Source organism: Thalassophryne amazonica, chromosome 4, assembly GCF_902500255.1.
Source record: "Thalassophryne amazonica chromosome 4, fThaAma1.1, whole genome shotgun sequence".
NCBI lineage: Eukaryota > Metazoa > Chordata > Actinopteri > Batrachoidiformes > Batrachoididae > Thalassophryne > Thalassophryne amazonica.
In genome coordinates this window covers 16,083,908-16,103,760 of record NC_047106.1, presented here as the reverse complement: position 1 = coordinate 16,103,760, position 19,853 = coordinate 16,083,908, and the positions used below count along the sequence as shown (strand labels likewise).

Below are 19,853 nucleotides of genomic sequence, written 5' to 3'. Positions count from 1 at the left end.
TCATTCTCAGCATCTGTGTGGATGTTAAAATCGCCCACTATAATTATCTTAGTTATTTTATTCTCTCTTCTTAATTATTAAGAAGAGAGTGAGAGCTCAACAAAGGATCAGATGGTGGAAGCTGAAGGAGGAAGACTGTTGTGTGAAATTTAGCGAGCAGGTGAGAGAAGCACTATTTGGAGGGGAAGCAATTTTGGACAACTGGAAAAGTACTGCAGATGTGGTGAGGGTGACAGCTAGGGCAGTACTGGGTATGACATCTGGACAGTGGAAGGAAGACAAGGAGACTTGGTGGTGGAATAAAGAGGTCCAGGAAAGCATAAGGAGAAAGAGGTTGGCGAAAAAGTTTTGGGATAGTCGGAGAGATGAAGAAAGTAGACAGGAGTACAAGAAGATGCGGCTTAAGGCGACTAGAGAAGTGGCAAAAGCAAAGGAAAAGGCATATTGCGAGCTATACAAGAAGTTGAATAGTAAGGAAGGAGAAAAGGACTTGTACCGATTGGCCACACAAAGGGACAGAGCTGGAAAGGATGTGCAGCAGGTTAGGGTGGTAAAAGATGCACATGGTAATGTGCTGACAAGTGAGGAGTGTGTACTGAGAAGGTGGAGGGAATATTTTGAAGAGTTGATGAATAAAGAAAATGAGCGAGAGAAAAGGCTGGATGATGTGGTGAGAGTAAATCAGGAAGTAAAAGAGATTAGCAAAGAAGAAGTGAGGGCTGCTATGAAGAGGATGAAGAGTGGAAAGGCAGTTGGTGTCAGGATTTGGGTCTTGCCAGCTTTTATTTCTTGGCTCGTTCTTCAGTTACTTTTGTTTTTTTCTGTTGTGGGGTTTTTGTTCTGTTTGGGTCTGTCTTTCCTGTCTGTCTCTGCTGGCTCTTGGTGGTGGGTGTTTCCCTCTGTCTGGCCACGCCCTCCTTCTGGTGTGTTCCACGCACACCTGTTCTCTATCTGCACCTCATCACCTGGGTGTATTTAAGCTCTCCATTGTGCCTTACTCCCTCGCCAGATTGTAGCACCTTGTGCCTCTTTCCAGCTCTGTTCGTGTATTTCCTTGCCTTGCTTCGTTTGCCTCATCGTGTTTTTGACTACCTGCCTGTGTACCTCAACCACGCCAAGCCTGATGTATTTGTTACTGTTGCTCTTTTTGGACTGCCTATCTGTGTACCGACCCCAGCCTGTTTACAGAGTAAACCTCTTATCTCCACTGAGCTGTGTACCTGCGTCCTGCATTTGTGTCCAGCCCGTCAAATCTGATAGTACAATCTGGCCAACAATGGACACAGCAGACGCAGACGTCTTTCAGCTGGCGGTACGCCACCACAGTCGGCAACTCGCTCTGCAAGAGGACCAGCTAGCCGTCCTGAACTCTGGGATTAGTGAGTTAGCGAAGCAGCAGGCTTCTTTCATGGCCTCAGTGAGCTCTCAGATGGAGCAACTACTCTCTACCATTAAGTATCAGGCTATGACTAGTACGGCTCTCGCCGATGCACCACTTCCGGGACTGTTGTTAGCCCCGCCCGCTCCTGTACCCGTGGTTTGTAATCAACTCTCCCGGCCTGAGCGTTTTTCTGGAGAGTCCGGGGATGTCAAGCTGTTCATTACACAATGTGAACTTCATTTTGAATTAATGGCGTCAATGTTTCCGTCCGATAGGGCGAAGATAGCATTCGTCATTAGTCACCTGACCGGCCGGGCTGCAGCGTGGGCCACGACATAGTGAAGCCGTGGTTCGCCATCTTGCTCCTCCCTGGCGGCCTCACTCACACTCTACAGCAGGTCTTCCAGCACACCTCGCCGGGGCGCGAGGCGGGGCGTTCGTTGATGAGGTTAAAGCAAGGCAGTCGCCGAGTGGCAGATTACGCCATCGATTTTCACATCCTTGCCTCGAAGAGCAAATGGAACCAGGCGGCGCTCCAAGATGTCTTCTTCCGGGGTTTGAGTGACGTCATTCAAGACCAGCTGGTGGCGATAAACCTGCCGAACGACCTTGATGCTCTGATAGCACTGGCTATCCGGACTGATCGCCGTCTGTCTGACCTTCCCCGCCGAGACAGCCTTCATTATGCCCAGCAAGACTTCTCGTTGTCGTATCGATCATCCTCTGCCGGCTGCTCTGGCAGCAACTCTCCGCCCAGCTCTGCAGAGAAGCCCACGCGAGTAGGACGGACACGCCTCTCCCTGGCGGAGCGTGAGCGGCATCGAGCGGAAGGACTTTGTTTTTATTGTGGTCAGTCAGGTCATGTTGCAACCCTCTGTCCAGTCAAGGGTGCCCCCGTGTGGCCGAGAAGGGTTGTGCAGGTGAGTCAGAGTTCAATTCATACGTCCTCTCAGAATGGTTTAATTGCCACTTTCTCATCCGACCATACCACCATGGACTGTCCTGTATTCATTGATTCTGGGGCTGATTCTAATCTCATGTCATCCTCTGTTGCCAGGTCCCTCCAACTGAAATTTTATCAGCTTTCACGCCCATTGGTGGTCCATGCGGTGGATGGCCATGAATTAGGTCAAATTGAGTACCGCACCCAACCTGTTTGCATGATAATTTCTGGCAATCATTCTGAACAAATTAGTTTTCATGTATTTGATAACATGACTCACTCTGTGATTCTGGGGCACCCTTGGATGCAACGCCATAAACCTAGTCTAGACTGGACTCAGGGTAAAATTGAAGCATGGGGATCTTCTTGCGAAAAGTCTTGCCTGTCTGCACCCGAGGTTCCATCCAATATGTGTAACTCTGATCTAGAGGGCGTACCAGTTTGCTACCATGATTTAGCGCTCATCTTTAGCAAAGCTAAGGCTAAGTCTCTATCTCCGCATCGGGAGTACGACTGTGCCATCGATCTTCTCCCCGGGACGACTCCTCCACAGGGAAAATTGTTTTCTCTTTCAGGTCCTGAACGAGCAGCGATGAATTCATACATCCAGGAGTCACTGGATGCTGGATTGATTCGTCCATCATCAACCCCCACGTCCTTGCATTGACTATCGGGGGTTAAATGATATCACCATTAAAAATCGCTATCCACTGCCACTGATTTCATCTGCTTTTGAGCTGTTAGAGGGCGCTAAAGTGTTCACAAAATTAGATCTTCGTAATGCCTACATTTGGTCAGGATTAAGCAGGGAGTTGAATGGAAGACTGCCTTTAACACCCCAACTGGGCACTATGAGTACCTGGTGATGCCTTTTGGGCTCACAAATGGGCCCCAGCGCTACGGGGTGTTCCTCGGAAACTGGCTCCCAGGTATGTTGGTCCCTTCCCCGTGTCCAAGGTCATTAACCCTGTTTCTGTCCGTCTTCGTTTACCTGGTTCTATGCATGTTCACCCCACCTTTCATGTCAGTCATGTCAAACCCTTTAGGTCCAGCCCTTTGTGCCCCCCAGCCGTTCCCCCGCCTACCGCCCGGTTCATGGGGGGGAGGGGGGGTCGGCTTCTGGCTTCGTGTCGGAGGGGCCGCGGGTTTCAGTATTTGGTGGACTGGGAGGGGTACGGCCCCGTGGAGCGGTCGTGGATTCCCTCCCTCTTTGTCCTGGATCCCTCTCTCATTAGGGATTTTCATGCCTCTCACCCTGCTGCACCTGGGCCGTCGGAGGCCGGCCTTTGGGGGGGGGGTACTGTCAGGATTTGGGTCTTGCCAGCTTTTATTTCTTGGCTCTGTTCTTCAGTTACTTTTGTTTTTTCTGTTGTGGGGTTTTTGTTCTGTTTGGGTCTGTCTTTCCTGTCTGTCTCTGCTGGCTCTTGGTGGTGGGTGTTTCCCTCTGTCTGGCCACGCCCTCCTTCTGGTGTGTTCCACGCACACCTGTTCTCTATCTGCACCTCATCACCAGGGTGTATTTAAGCTCTCCATTGTGCCTTACTCCCTCGCCAGATTGTAGCGCCTTGTGCCTCTTTCCAGCTCTGTTCGTGTATTTCCTTGCCTTGCTTCGTTTGCCTCATCGTGTTTTTGACTACCTGCCTGTGTACCTCGACCACGCCAAGCCTGATGTATTTGTTACTGTTGCTCTTTTTGGACTGCCTATCTGTGTACCGACCCCAGCATGTTTACAGAGTAAACCTCTTATCTCCACTGAGCTGTGTACCTGCGTCCTGCATTTGTGTCCAGCCCGTCAAACCTGATAGTTGGTCCAGATGACATTCCATTGGAGGCATGGAAATGTCTAGGAGAGATGGCAGTAGAGTTTCTAACCAGATTGTTTAATAAAATCTTGGAAAGTGAGAGGATGCCTGAGGAGTGGAGACGAAGTGTGCTGGTTCCTATTTTCAAGAACAAGGGTGATGTGCAGAGCTGCAGTAACTACAGAGGCACAAAGCTGATCAGCCACAGCATGAAGTTATGGGAAAGAGTAGTAGAAGCTAGGCTTAGAAAACAGGTGAAGATCTGTGAGCAGCAATATGGTTTCATGCCGAGAAAGAGCACTACAGATGCAATGTTTGCTCTGAGAATACTGTTGGAAAAGTACAGAGAAGGACAGAAAGAGTTACATTGTGTGTTTGTGGACTTAGAAAAAGCTTATGATAGGGTGCCAAGAGAAGAGTTGTGGCATTGTATGAGGAAGTCTGGAGTGGCAGAGAAGTATGTTAGGGTAGTGCAGGACATGTACAAGAATAGTGTGACAGCGGTGAGATGCGCAGTCGGAATGACAGACTCATTCAAGGTGGAGGTGGGATTACACCAAGGATCAGCTCTGAGTCCTTTCTTGTTTGCAGTGGTGATGGACAGGTTGACAGATGAGATCAGACAGGAGTCCCCATGGACTATGATGTTTGCAGATGACATTGTGATCTGTAGTGAGAGTAGAGAGCAAGTTGAGTCTAGTCTGGAGAAGTGGAGATATGCTTTGGAGAGAAGGGGAATGAAAGTCAGTAGAAGCAAGATTGAGTACATGTGCGTGAACGAGAGGGAGCCCAGTGGAATAGTGCAGTTACAAGGAGTAGAAGTGGTGAAAGTAGATGAGTTTAAATATTTGGGGTCAACTGTTCAAAGTAATGGAGAGTGTGGTAGAGAGGTGAAGAAGAGAGTGCAGGCAGGGTGGAGTGGGTGGAGAAAGGTGGCAGGAGTGATTTGTGACCGAAGAATATCAGCAAGAGTGAAGGGGAAAGTTTACAAAACAGTAGTGAGACCAGCTATGTTGTATGGTTTAGAGACGGTGGCACTAACAAAAAGACAGGAGGCAGAGCTGGAGGTGGCAGAGCTGAAGATGTTGAGATTCTCTTTGGGAGTGACAAGAATGTACAAGATTAGGAATGAACATATCAGAGGGACAGCTCAGGTGGGATGGTTTGGAGACAAAGTCAGAGAGGCGAGATTGAGATGGTTTGGACATGTGCAGAGGAGGGACCCAGGGTATATAGGGAGAAGGATGCTGAGGATGGAGCCACCAGGCAGGAGGAGAAGAGGGAGACCAAAGAGGAGGTTCATGGATGTGCTGAGAGAGGACATGCAGGTGGTTGGTGTGACAGAGGAAGATACAGAGGACAGGGTGAGATGGAAACGATTGATCTGCTGTGGCGACCCCTAACAGGAACAGCCGAAAGACAAAGAAGAAGAAAAGATCCAAAGAATCCAAAAGACCTAGGATAGAATTTCACCAAATATTGTACGTGACAACAAAATACTTTATTATCACACTCAACATTTTTGTTTAAAAAATATCACTCTACACAACTTAAAACAAAATCTCCTGAGGTAGAGGGCTGACAAACCACAATACAAAGGTGGGCTGCTCTGTGTTGTACGACACAGCACAGCGCTGCTCTTACAGACAGAGAGTAGACTTTGATGAATCTGCATGCGCAGCAGTCAGTGCGTGCGGGAGAGAAAAAAAGCTTGAGTATCAATCTTTTTACACGAGGATCGTTCAGTTTCAATACCAGCGTTGGTATCGATATTATCAATATTAGGATCGATCCGCCCACCTCTACTTATTAGGTTGGTAGCTGCAGTAATCTGAGCAGAGTAACATGTTTAGTGGTAAATTGTGTGTTGGTTTACCATGAGTAAATCTACTAATAAACAGCCCTTGGTTCTTTGCAAGCTGCAGTGTTGTGTTTGACAAGTATCAAATTCAATGACCCATCAGGTCTTGTCACCTAATTAGAAACACATTATTGTAACCATGTTCAGGGTAAAAAAACAAACAAAATAAAACAAAACTTGGGTTACACAACTGTCATAAAAACATTTACTGAAATTGTGAAATTCCTAGTCAGGTCACACAGTGTGAAGGGTGACAGGATTTGCTGCTTCTCGTTACTACTCACCATCTGCCCAAGTTTGACTGACTGCTCATCGTATCTGTCAATCAAACATTTACTCCTGCATTAGCTCGGTTTGTTTGCACAGGGACATTATGAAAATGTTTATGGGGTTGTGTTTGCCACACAAAAATAGTATCATGATTTTTAAACAATGAAGGTATTATGAAATGTGGATTATGTTGTGATTGAATCCCTCCTATTAAGGTAGAATATATGAACACACTCTCTCTCTCTCTCTGGCACCTTAAGGCTACATTTTTTTTTTTCAAGCAAAAGCAGATTATTGCCAGCCTGTAAATGTATTATAATTTATATTTAACAATTATTGGGTACTGAGAGATTTTTTGCAGGTATGTTGTGCTCCTTAATGCAGACAATCTGAAGTAGCGCAGGTGGTGGTTTTTCTATCACCAACATGTGAACCCAGCATAAATGCAGACAATATCAAGCAGTGTTACGCACACCCTCTGGTGCCCATGTGTGTTGGAAGGAGAGGGGAAAAGATTATGTAAACACATCTTAACCTATTGTATGTGGTTTAGAGAGCCTGTAACATATCTGGAAATTCTTAATTACTTAGAGGGAACACTGCTTTGTCACTTCTTGCCCTGCCCACACCCACAGTATTTTAGTAATAATTTAAGTTAATTTAAGTGCCCAACCTGTGGATCAATCCTTAGGTGCTTGGTTGACCTGGACATCATTAGAGGGTTTATTTGGCATAATTTCACACCACTTACTTTATACGCTTCAGTTAGTCTTGACGTCTGCAGTTTCAGTTAATGTTGAGGACTTATAATCTGGTTTCCTTTGTGGTGGCGAGCTCTTGTGAATGCAAAGGCGCCTTTAGACACGAGTGAAATGATAATTCTTTCAGCAGCCACACTTGTGTGGAACATTATGGCAGAAAGCCCAGGGCTCACACTGATTACAAGTAACAGCAGTTTTAATTTATCAGTGCAGCTGTGCAAGTTGCCTCTTATCATGCTTTTTATTTAAAAGGTATTTTGTGGGGGGATAATATGTCTCATTTAGGGATGTCCTGTTCAACTTTGGGATTTTGTTGTTGTGCTTTATTGTTTTTTTTTTTTGTTTGTTTGTTTGTTTTTTTTTGCCCCTGTTCTGAGTCATTTAACACAGAGTATCTTGCCAATCCAAAGTCTTGCTTTGATTCTTGTATTTTCTGAGCTATTACACTTGCACAGTGCACACTGCAAATACAATAAAATTAAAATCAATATGAAGTATGTGTCTGACAATTATAATTCTGCAATGCTTTTGGGAAAAAACAAACTACCTGTCCAACTTGATCCTCTTTTGGATTTATTTTATTTCATTTATTGATTTATTTTTAGAAAATAAACAGACTTTTTTATATGGCTCTTCTCAAGTCCACTTATTGCAGTATTGTAGTACTAAACCTCAAACAGTCAGAGTAATATTGTTTGAATGTCATTGATTAATGTCTGGTGGGTGTTATAACAAATACATTCATCATCTTTGTAGTAATAATAATTACTAGCGCAATGCCCATGGGGATTCACAGGCTCTAGATTGGGTACATTTTACAAGGGTGGTAATACATTGTGCAGAGTTGCTGAGTTGGAATGGTGTGTGAGTCCAGAATAATTTTAGAACCTTAGATCTTAGACATCAACACTTTTCAGAAGAAGAACTCAGCCCTTTTATTTCATTTTAATTACGTAATTCTTTTAATGTTAATTTACTGTTTTAATGTATTTATAAATTGTTTATGTTCTTGATATCATATACTTATTATTATTATTGTTGTTGTTGTTTTATCTTGGCAGCATGGTGGCTTAGTAGTTAGCACTTTTGCCTCATAGCAAGAAGGTCATGGGTTTGATTCTCACCTGTGGCATTTCTGTGTGGAGTTTACATGTTCTCCCTGTGTTTGCGTGGGTTTCCTCCGGGTGCTCCGGTTTCCTCTCATATTTAAAGACACGCAGTTAATGTGAATTGGAAACTTATTATTGTCCAGGTCTCCTTTGCAAAAGCGGTCTCGATCTCAGTGGGCCTAACTTGGTTAGATAAAGCTTCAATAAATAAATAAAATTTTATTATTACTTCTAATTTGTCATTTGTTTATTAAATGGCCCACAATGGAAATAAGTGTTTTCACTTTCTTGTGTCATTTATGTATTTTTAATGTATTTACAATTACATTATGTACTTACATTGAACTTACTAAATAAAAGCACACACCTACGCACACATGCACACTTTTAATATATAGATGATTTACGGTCCCTTGCTGGAATGGCATGCGAGTCCAGAATGTAATGATCACATTGTTCAGTGTTGTTAGCTATTATCCGTAATTTCTCTAAAAATATTAGTCCTATCAATGTTCTGCTTTGGCGATGTTCATCCTTGGCCCAAAATACATAAGCATACGAAATGGCAAAATGGCAGCTCTCCCGAGTTTGTCTGTGATCAAAGTTGCATGCACACATGCAGAACTTTTTGCCTTTTCCACATTCTGATGCAAGCAGGTGCTTTTAATCTTGCATACCCACAAACAGAGATGGCAGTGGAAGACATTAAAAGCACTACACTTTTCACTCATAGTAGTGGCACCATGGCACTTAGCTCACTCATGGTTACAGCAACATGAAACTTAACTGACTAAACCAATTGAACTGTAAAACACAATAAATCAATAACACTAGCAACACTGTTAAACTAACATGAGCCACAATAACAACATTTAAACCCCCAAAACCTCAAACTCCCATGGTACATTGCAGCACAAAGTCCATTGTTCACTGTTAACCCTTGTGTTGTCCTGTGGGTCAAAAATGACCCACGGCCATGTTTAGCTGCAAAAAAATAAACAAAAAAAAAACAAACAAACAAAAGAAAAGAAAACCCTATAACACTCTTATTTCAACTTGAAATTGTATGACTTTTTCTAAAGGGACCCCAACATTAAAAAAAAGTAAAACTCTGGTTTTGTTTACATTTCCATATGGACTGTACTCCACTTTCCTCCTGCTCATCACACCAGCCATTGAAAAGAATATACTGGAAATCACAAATTTGGAGGGTTCCCTTAAATATGGAGATGAGTGGAAAAATATGGATTAGACTGACCTGTGTGGCTACATAGGGCTTTTGATCTTAGCAGGTGTCTGTACGTCTTGTGGCACGGCTACATCTAGTTTCTGGGATGCAGAGAGTGGAAGGGCACTTTTTTGTGCCACAATGCCCCTGAAAGTCTTCTACACTTTTTCAAGAATGCTAAGGTTTGACAACCATGACTCAAGACCAGCAAGGTGTGTTACGGACAGACTGGCAGCCATCAGAGAGGCCTAGGACAAGTGGATTGAGCATCTGCCATACCTTTACAACCCTGGACCTGAGGTCACAGTAGATGAGCAGTTGGTTCCATTCAAAGGTAAATTTTTCTTTTCATATATGTAATGTTACCTGAAACTTCTATTTTTACTTTGTTGATTCATGTGATTTTTTTCTGTGATACTCACACTCATTACTGATTGTAATCTTTGTCTTTTTTAATCAGGTTGCTGTCCTTTCCGACAGTATATGCCAAGCAAGCCAGCAAAATATGGCATCAACATATGGGTGGCCTGTGATGCAAAATCCAGCTATGTATGGAATATGCAAGTCTACACTGGAAAGCTGCCCAGTGGAGCACCAGAGAAGAACCAGGGGATGCGTGTTGTACTTGATTTGACGGTTGGTCTGACGGGGCACAGCATCACATGTGACAACATCACCGCCTATGACCTCCTGAAGTGGAAAATGACAGTGGTTGGCACTGTTCGGTAAAACAAGCCTGAACTCCCCCCTGCACTCCTCGCAACAGGAGGGAGAGAGGTCTTCTTGACACAGTTTGCCTTCACCTCCACCACTACTCTTGTTTCTTACCTCCCAAAAAAGAACAAGAACATGGTCCTGCTGAATACACTGCACAAGGCAGCTGAAATAACTGATCGTGAAGACAGGAAGCCAGCCATCATCCTGGATTACAACCGCACTAAATAACCTTGACAAGGTTATTGGAATGCATAGCTGCAGAAGGATGACTGCACGCTGGCCCCTGATCATCTTCCACAACATCCTTGATGTCTTATCATACAATGCCTTTGTGATATGGCAGACGATCCACCCAACCTGGATGGCTGAGAGGAAGAACAGGAGGAGGATTTTCCTCAATCAGTTGGGAGAGTCTCTTGTCACCCCAGGCATCGAAAAAAGGGAGCGCCTCCCCCACACAGACGCCTCTGCAGCACTTGTGAGAGCTGCTGAGGGAGCTGAATCTTGTCCTGAGCCACCTGAGGCTGCAGCTGGATCAGGCAAGAGAAAAAGATGCAATTTCTGCCCCTGGAAGAAGGACTGCAAGATGAAAGTTGTGTGCTGCACGTGTGAGAAATACGTCTGCAGAGCCCGTGCTCACGTTTGCACATGCTGTCCCACATGTGCTAAGTAGAGTTGATGTAGTGGATTGGTCAATGTCAAGCAACATTTTGAGGTTTTGTAATTAGACAAGAGAAGAGAAGAGAGAAGAGATGTATCTGATAATTCACTTCTGAAAGAATATTAACAAAGAATAAACTGTTGGAAAAGTTTCAGACTGTTGACTGTTATTTTTCTTTCATTAAAATTAATTCAATAGTAGTTTTTTTTCCACATTGATATAATAGTAATAATAAACCTTTACTGTGTAAAAGACAACTATTATGACAGTTGGTCTGTGGTAAAATAAAAAAGAAAGAAAAATAATAATAATCATGTTCACTGGTGAACGTCTTTTTTCCACTGTTAGAAAAAATATGATAAAATTGAATAAAATTGAGTTGATTTTATAAATAACTGGATGTGTTATCATGCAAAATAGATATTGGATTTAAAATTCAATAAAGCTGCTTTATTTTAGGGCTTTGGTGAAGCCGGATCATTTTTGACCCGTAGGACAAGGGGAGTATACAGAATGTTAAGACCGCACAAGGGTTAATATATCTGATTCCTCCAAAAATTTTAGTCCTACCAACTTTCTGTTTTTGCAGCATTTATCCTTGACCCCCCCCAATAAAAAACATAAACATACCAAACGCCAAATGTCAGCTTTCCCCAGTTTCTCTGTAATTGAAGCCATACACATGCACGCACGCACACACGCACACAGACGTCACTTGGCTATTATAATGTAGATTGTTTATTCTAGCTATTGGCTTGTATAGTGTCTGTTAGCATTTCAACAACACAGACAAGATGATGAGGAAATCTCATGCATTCATGTGGAAAGCACTGCCTAATGGACTGGTAAGAAGCATATCACATGCTTCATCCAACAAAATTAAAATTATTGTGTATTTTAATTGGAGTGTAAATATTAAGGCCCCTTCACACATAGTGCGAATATGTACAACTCCAGGGTGACGTCCGTCGGAGCAGCTGGTATGAGCGCATCATGAAACATTGCGCCGATGGGCAGGCATGCACGATACTGGTGCGATGGTTCATCCACGCGGGAACACAGTGCCACCAGCTCCACCAGGTGGTTATACATCATGCAGCTGGTGTGAAGAAAAAATAAATAGCAAATAAAAAAATGCATGCTGCAACGATTCCGTGCACATGGAAACACAGCAGCTTTTCCGCAGCAACTGCACAATGTAGTTACATATCACGCAGCTGAAGAAAAAAAAAAAAACATGTCAACCACAGGATTCAAACTCAAGCAGGCAATACGAATATGATCCGTCTGTTCCTCTGTAGATGACCCATGGTCACTGACATGCAGTCATGAAATGACATGAAAATTCAGTAAGGTATATCTTATATGTTATATTCCAATTCTAAGGTGGAACTATGCCAGTATACAAAGGTATATCTAAATATCTAAAAAGGAAGTGTAAAATAGGAGAGAAGAAAAGAGTAGAGTAGAGCCACTTAAGTGCCTGGTCTTGAGAACCAGGGATGGTATGTTAAAAAGCTATTTTATCCCATGGGAACTCTCCCTACCCACCCAAGCAGCTCAAGAAAAAGGTATATATAATGTAATAAGTAATAAGACATAAGACGGATAAGATGGATAAGACATCACAGGAGAAGATTGTAGTATATGTAGTATAGTATGAATGAGAAGCAGTTTGCTTGTCTCAATCATGTCCACATCTGCTGGCGGCGTCCTGCTGACACGCATGTCTTGTAGATGGCACACCGCAGGACACCGCATCATGAGGAATAGAGCTCACGTGGGTGATGTGACAGTGAAATTGCCTACTGCATATTATGACCTGACGGTCCATTTTAACCTGGGGGCAGCCTGTCCATGTGCACACCGTGTGCGCGCACTCGCTTGCCACAGCCCGTTGCCACAGTGATATATGTTTTTATTTATGTCCACTTAATGACAGCAAACAGACACACGTACGCCACAGTGGTCAGTTGTTAGTCCATGTCTGTCCAAACACAGTATTGTCCAGCTGGGATGTCCAGAATGACAGATCTCCACAGCCACTTCTGTCATAGCCACACCTACTGTCAGTTCAGCGCACACACCAAAGCCATACTCGTGGGGCACTTAGACAAATTTCATTGCGATACAACAGTGATTGTCTGCAGTCTCTTGTCATGCCAAGAGTATGAATGGCCACGCATTTTCTAAGTGCCATGCGAGCGGTGTTAGATGTTCATGCGTGTCACCTGGAATTTGGCCGACACCTGCCGCGAGAGGGTGCGATAGGTTCACACAGCGCACACTTAGTCTTTCAATTGCTGGTGTGCGCAAATAGGCGTAGCAACAGGTGTGCGAGGCGATGGAAGCTGCTACGAAATTACACGGTTTGATATGATTCCTGCTTCATGCGCACTTCATATGCAATTCGACCAAATTCACTCTATGTGTGAAGGGACCCTTAGGGGTCGTCATACCTTGGGCCCTGTATCAAATTGTATCTTTTTTAATGATTATCATGATCCCATAAAAAGTTAACTACTGCATAGATGAAATTTTAATATTTTGCAGAGGAATCATAAATTACTTATAAAATATATAAATCGGAAACATTAAGGATTACAATTTATACTTCAGAACTTGTGTGAACAGTGATTTAATGGTGTGTTGTGATATGAATCATATCGTGGAGCTAGTCTATTGTTCCGCCCTGGGTAAATTTGACTTTAAAAAACGCACAACAGCGCTGCTGATGGAAGATCATAATCCAGTGATAGAGTATTGGCTGTTAGCTTGATTAGCACAGAACACATGAAGTGGAGCCTGATGTATGCACACTGATCTGCTTGACTTGTATTTACTTAAGCTGATGTTGATCAATTAAAAAAAATTGTTTGGTTGGGCCCAAGTCCAATCACTGTGATCGGGTTTGGAATTCCCTCAGCTCGTTCCATCCATGCTGCAGGATGTTCTATGTTTTGCTTCTTTGTGCCATCAGAAAAAATTTGGTAACCTGCTGCTTTTCTGATGTTGAGCTTGAATGAAACGGTGGTGAGACAGACTCAGATGAAACACGGAGACTTCTGAAGCATTTTATTTATCAAACTGGTAACAGAAGCACAACTGAAACTGTTGTTTTTGAAACTTGAATATGACTTCAGACACTCTAAGAACAAATGTGTAAATGTGGGTTTAGATGTATTTTTAGCTGCCTTATCAACACAGCAGAGGCAGCACACTGGATAAATACTGAACTCACAGATGAATAAAATGATGTTGTTGCTCTGGTCATGAGACCAGATGATACCTGGATCCCTGCTGGTGGGAATTGTGGTGTGAAGGCTGGAACTATAGAATGTCTTCTCTATGTTGGTAACCTCCTCGATGGCGGGGGAATTTGCTGCTGCCTTCATAAACTCTCAGTTTTATGCCATGAATGGACTGGTTTCATTACTCCCAGAAAACATCCACTCTTCTTTCCACTCCACATTCTCAGTGATTCTGGGCTCTGTTGCCCCTTTTTTCTGCAAATCCACTAAATCAAGATCCAACCCCTGGACAACGCTGCAGACAGGTGGAAAGAAGTTGGAAAAAGGACAGACTACAGGTGTCTCTGGGTATTCTGAGGGACAGTCTAACTGACTACTAGGAGGCTGTGAAGGAGGCAAAAGCTCATATTATTTCCAGCAGTTGTCATCGTCCCAGAGTGTTGTTTCAGACTATAACCTGAGTTGTAAACCCGTGTACCTCTGTTTTGATGGACACTACAACCACAACCTATGAGCAGTCATCGGTCAGACAGAATGTTGTAAAATGTAATATTCAACTGCCTGTTCCTCGTGTACGAGGGCTGTCAATAAAGTATAGGTCCTTTTTATTTTTTTCAAAAACTATATGGATTTCATTCATATAGTTTTTACGTTAGACATGCTTGAACCCTCGTGCGCATGCGTGAGTTTTTCCACGCCTGTCGGTGACATCATTCGCCTGTGAGCACTCCTTGTAGGAGGAGTCGTCCAGCCCCTCGTCGGAATTCCTTTGTCTGAGAAGTTGCTGAGAGACTGGCGCTTTGTTTGATCAAAATTTTTTCTAAACCTGTGAGACACATCGAAGTGGACACGGTTCGAAAAATTAAGCTGGTTTTCAGTGAAAATTTTAATGGCTGATGAGAGATTTTGAGGTGATTCTGTCGCTTTAAGGACTTCCCACGGTGCGAGACGTCGCTCAGCGCTCTCAGGCGCCGTCGTCAGCCTGTTCAAGCTGAAAACCTCCACATTTCAGGCTCTATTGATCCAGGACGTCGTGAGAGAACAGAGACGTTTCAGAAGAAGTCGGTTTCAGCATTTTATCCAGATATTCCACTGTTAAAGGAGATTTTTTTAATGAAAGACGTGCGGACGGGTCCGCGCGTCGGGACGCAGCCGCCGCGACGCTCCGCCACAGGAAAAACACCTCTGTTGAAAGCCTTAAGGACAAGTTGGAACATGTCCTGCCTGTTAAACAATTTCTCATATACTCACTCCACTGAAAGCCATCAAAAGCCGCCTGGATTTTACAAATTGTTATCAACACGGAGGTGTTTTTCCTGTGCCGCCACACCGCGTCGGCTGCGTCCCGACGCGCGGATCCGTCCGTACGTCTTTCATTAAAAAAATCTCCTTTAACAGTGGAATATCCGGATAAAATGCTGAAACCGACTTCTTCTGAAACTTCTCTGTTCTCTCACGACGTCCTGGATCAATAGAGCCTGAAATGTGGAGGTTTTCAGCTTGAACAGACTGACAACGGCGCCTGAGAGCGCTGAGCGACGTCTCGCACCGTGGGAAGTCCTTAAAGCGACAGAATCACCTCAAAATCTCTCATCAGCCGTTAAAATTTTCACTGAAAACCAGCTTAATTTTTCTAACCGTGTCCACTTTGATGTGTCTGACAGGTTTAGAAAAAATTTTGATCAAACAAAGCGCCAGTCTCTCAGCAACTTCTCAGACAAAGGAATTCCGACGAGGGGCTGGACGACTCCTCCAAAAAGGAGTGCTCACAGGCGAATGACGTCACCGACAGGCGTGGAAAAACTCACGCATGCGCACGAGGGTTCAAGCATGTCTGACGTAAAAACATATGAATGAAATCCATATAGTTTTTGTAAAAAATAAAAAGGACCGTTACTTTATTGACAGCCCTCGTACATTCTGCTGGGCTTGAGCAGTTTGAGTCCATCTCTCTTTCATCCCTTAGTGAGATAGTGAAACACAAAACCTACAAGTTGTCCTTTAGATGCTGTTCCAGCTATGGTGCTGAAAGAGGTTTTTAATACTGTTGGGACGGGTCTCTTAAATGGTAAATGGACTGCATTTATATAGTGCTTTTCCATCTGCATCAGACGCTCAAAGGGCTTTACAATAATGCCTCATATTCACCCTGATGTCAGGGCGCTGCAATACAAGGTACTCACTACACACCTGGAGCACTAGGGCATTAAAGACCTTGCCCAGGGGCCCTTAGTGATTTTCCGGTCAGGCTGGGATTTGAACCGAGGATCTTCTGGTCTCATACCCAATGCCTTAACCACTAGACCATCACCTCCCTGCATCCTCCTAACTTTTATCAACTCTAGGCTTAGTTCAGGGTCTGTTCCAACTGCTTTTAAACATGTTGTGGTTTGTCCCCTTCTTAAAAATAACCTTGACTCATCAGTTTCATCCAGTTTTAGTCAGCACTTTTAAAAGTACATATGACATCACTCTGTCTGTGGATGCAGGAGATCCTGTTTGCTGGTTCTGTTAGACTTCATAGCAGCCTTTGATACTGTGGATCACACAGTACTTGTTTCCCAGTTAGAACATCTTGTTGACATTAGTGGTTTAAATCATATTTGGCTGAGTTTTTCCATTATGATTGGTGACCTCTCCTCATCAATTGCTCCTCTTTGTTGTGGAGTGCCACAGGGTTCTATTCTTTGCCATATTCAGTCTTCATTGTACATGCTGTTTTTGGGGTCAGTTATATCCAAGCACAACCTGTCCTTTCATTGTTATGCCGATGATCTGCAAATCTATCTGCCTATGAGGACTAATGGAAGCATTGTTTTGGCATCATTATTTAGTTGTATTCATGATGTAAAGCAATGGCTGTCCCAAAACTTTCTTTACCTGAATGATGGTAAAACTGAGACCATTGTGTTTGGACATTCTGTGTACTGTCAAACTTTAGTGTTCTGGCTATTTATTTCAAATCAAATCAAATTTATTAATTTATATAGCGCCAATTCACGACAAAATTGTCTCAAGGTGCTTCACACAACATAAAACAACAAAAAAAAAACTGAATTAAAAATTTAAAACAATAAAAAGATGAGCATAACAGAATATAAGAACAAAAACACAACACTAATGATAAAACAGGGAAAACATATGAGTCTTTAAAAGTGACTTAAAAGTCTCCACAGTATCAGACTGCCGAATGTGTGCCGGGAGATCGTTCCACAGAGCTGGGGCACAGTAGGAGAAAGCTCTGTGACCGGCAGACTTTTTATTCACCCTGGGAACACACAGAGGTCCTGCACCCTGAGAACGTAGGGCCCGAGCTGGTACATAGGGGCTTACCAGGTCAACCAGATAGGGAGGTGCAAGTCCATGAACAATTTTATAAACTAATAACAGTACTTTAAAATCCGATCTTGCAGCAACTGGAAGCCAGTGCAGGGACGCCAAAATGGGCGTAATGTGGTCAAACTTTCTGCTTTGTGTCAAAAGTCTGGCAGCAGCATTTTGAACCAGTTGAAGACCCCTAATCCTGGACTGCAGAAAATAGAGCATTACAGTAGTCCAATCTAGAAGAGACAAATGCATGAATCAAAGTCTCAGCATCAGCCATAGACAGGATGGGACGAATCTTCGCTATATTTCGTAAATGGAAGAAAGCAGTCCTCGTAATGTTTGTAATGTGGAGATCAAAGGACAACGTAGGATCAAAAATTACTCCAAGGTTCCTCACTTTATCCGTATGATGTATAACACACAAACCTAAGCTAAGTGCTAGCTGATCAAATTGATACCGATACCTCGCTGGACCAAGAACCATAACTTCAGTCTCATCAGAATTTAAAAGTAGGAAGTTACTGGACATCCAACTTCTTACTGATACAAGGCAATCTTCCAAAGATTTTATGTGAATGAGATTACCAGCAGTTATTGGCATGTACAGTTGAGTGTCATCAGCATAGCAATGAAAGGGAATAGCATAGTATAGTATTTAAAACCAGATGTCAGGAATTTGGGAGTGATATTTGACAGCTTTATGAGGCTTGATTAAGAGATAAACTGTGTTGTAAAAGCAAGGTTTTTTCAGCTACGTCTTCTGGCTAAAATAAAGTCCTTCCTCAGTAGATGTGATCTTGAGACAGCCATTCATCCTTTCATCGGCCCAGACATCATTACTGTAATGCCCTTTATGCTGGTGTTAACCAGTCTTCTCTTGCATGCCTCAATTGGTGAAAATGCTGCTGCTTGTCTTTTAACGAACACTTCCAGATGTGAGCATATTATGCCTGCCCCGTACTTTACTCACTCCACTGGCTTCCAGTTCATTTTAGAATTGATTTTAAGATTTTAATGTTTGTTTTTAAAGCTATTAATGGCCTTGCACCTTCCTGCTTATCTGAAATTTTAGCTCTCTGCACTGACCGTAGGACATTATGGGTGGCTGCTCAGCTTTACTTAGATGTTCCAAGGTCAAAATATAAACTTTGGTAGGATCGTGATTTTTGGTCACTGAACCAAAACTGTAGAACAGGTTACCTACTGATGTACACACTAGTCCAATCAAGGGTCGTAAAAGGTAAAAAGGTACGATACTTTATGGACAGACCTCGTATGTCACATGCTTTCTTCCTCTTGTGTTAGTGCCCGTTGTAAGCTCCAACAGTATGATGGCACATACACTCAGTTCAGGTTGTAGTGTTCAGTGGCGCACTAGGCCCATTCTCCACTCTCCTATTTGATATGATACATACGATCAAGATCTAGATATGACCTTACCATCTAACACATCCACCCTGTCCATTCTTACTGAACAGACTGGGTCAGTGTGCCCGTAGAGTAACATTGGCTTAATAGTTGCAACAGAATAGTGTGACATTGGGTCTGAGGTATTTGTGTTATAAGTGAATTGTAATTAAAAACAAGAAACAGTCTGTCCAAATGTCTGAATTCATTTTATTTATTTTTTGGTTCCATATCAACAACAGCTGTATCTACAAGCTAACAGCTAACATTAAGATAGCAGGCAGTCTTCCTGAGAGAGCTTCTGCACACGCCCCCTTAAATCGAGTTGTGGGGAGTCAGGTTGTAGTGACAGATGGATAGAAATTTTATGTAATTTGTGGATTGCCTGTGTAAATTGTGCTTCATGGACACTCTGGCAACTGGGGTCAAACAAACATGAAGATTAGTAATAATAATGCAGAAACAAAACAAACAAACACAATGCTCCGGGGGCCAGGAGATGGTCATGAAATCCAGGAGAAACAGGAGTGTATGATGGTGTGCACATTGTAACATAATAATCAATTGTAATCGTATTTTATGCAAAATGGGCATGGTTTGAAGACGTGTTAAAAATCACAAATTATAGTTGTTGTTGTTGTTGTTGTTGTTCTTGTGTATCTATGGTGCCAGCAAGGATTAAAAACTACACAGCTGATCTGGAAAGCTATAATCTTCTTTCTTTATAACACTGGCAACATTTCCATGACCATAATAATCAGATAACTGTAATAATCTGGTCTCTCGCGTTTACATGCACTTTAGTAATCCAATAATTGGAAAAACTGGGTTTACATCATTTCAGTTCCTTAGTTTCTTTGAAAGTGGAGAAAGATGAAAAGGAAGCTCCTTTACTGAAAATAGAACGCTCTGTCTCTCTCTCTGTCTTTCTCTCTCTCTCTCTCTCTCTGTCTTTCTCTCCGTCTCTTTCTCTCTCTGTCTCTCTCTCTCTGTCTTTCTCTCTCTCTGTCTCTCTCTCTCTGTCTTTCTCTCCGTCTCTCTCTCTCTCTCTCTGTCTCTCTCTCTATCTCTCTCTCTCTGTCTTTCTCTCTCTCTGTCTCTCTCTCTCCGTCTCTCTGTCTTTCTCTCCGTCTCT

At 43.1% G+C, this 19,853-nt stretch overlaps 1 protein-coding gene and 1 pseudogene across 1 annotated transcript in view; both read left to right on the top strand.

Moving 5' to 3' along the window:
• The window catches only part of lrfn1 (leucine rich repeat and fibronectin type III domain containing 1), a 639,132-nt gene that overhangs the window by 273,629 nt on the left and 345,650 nt on the right, over window positions 1-19,853 (top strand). The window lies entirely within an intron of this gene.
• LOC117509328 lies at window positions 1,277-10,771 on the top strand (annotated as a pseudogene).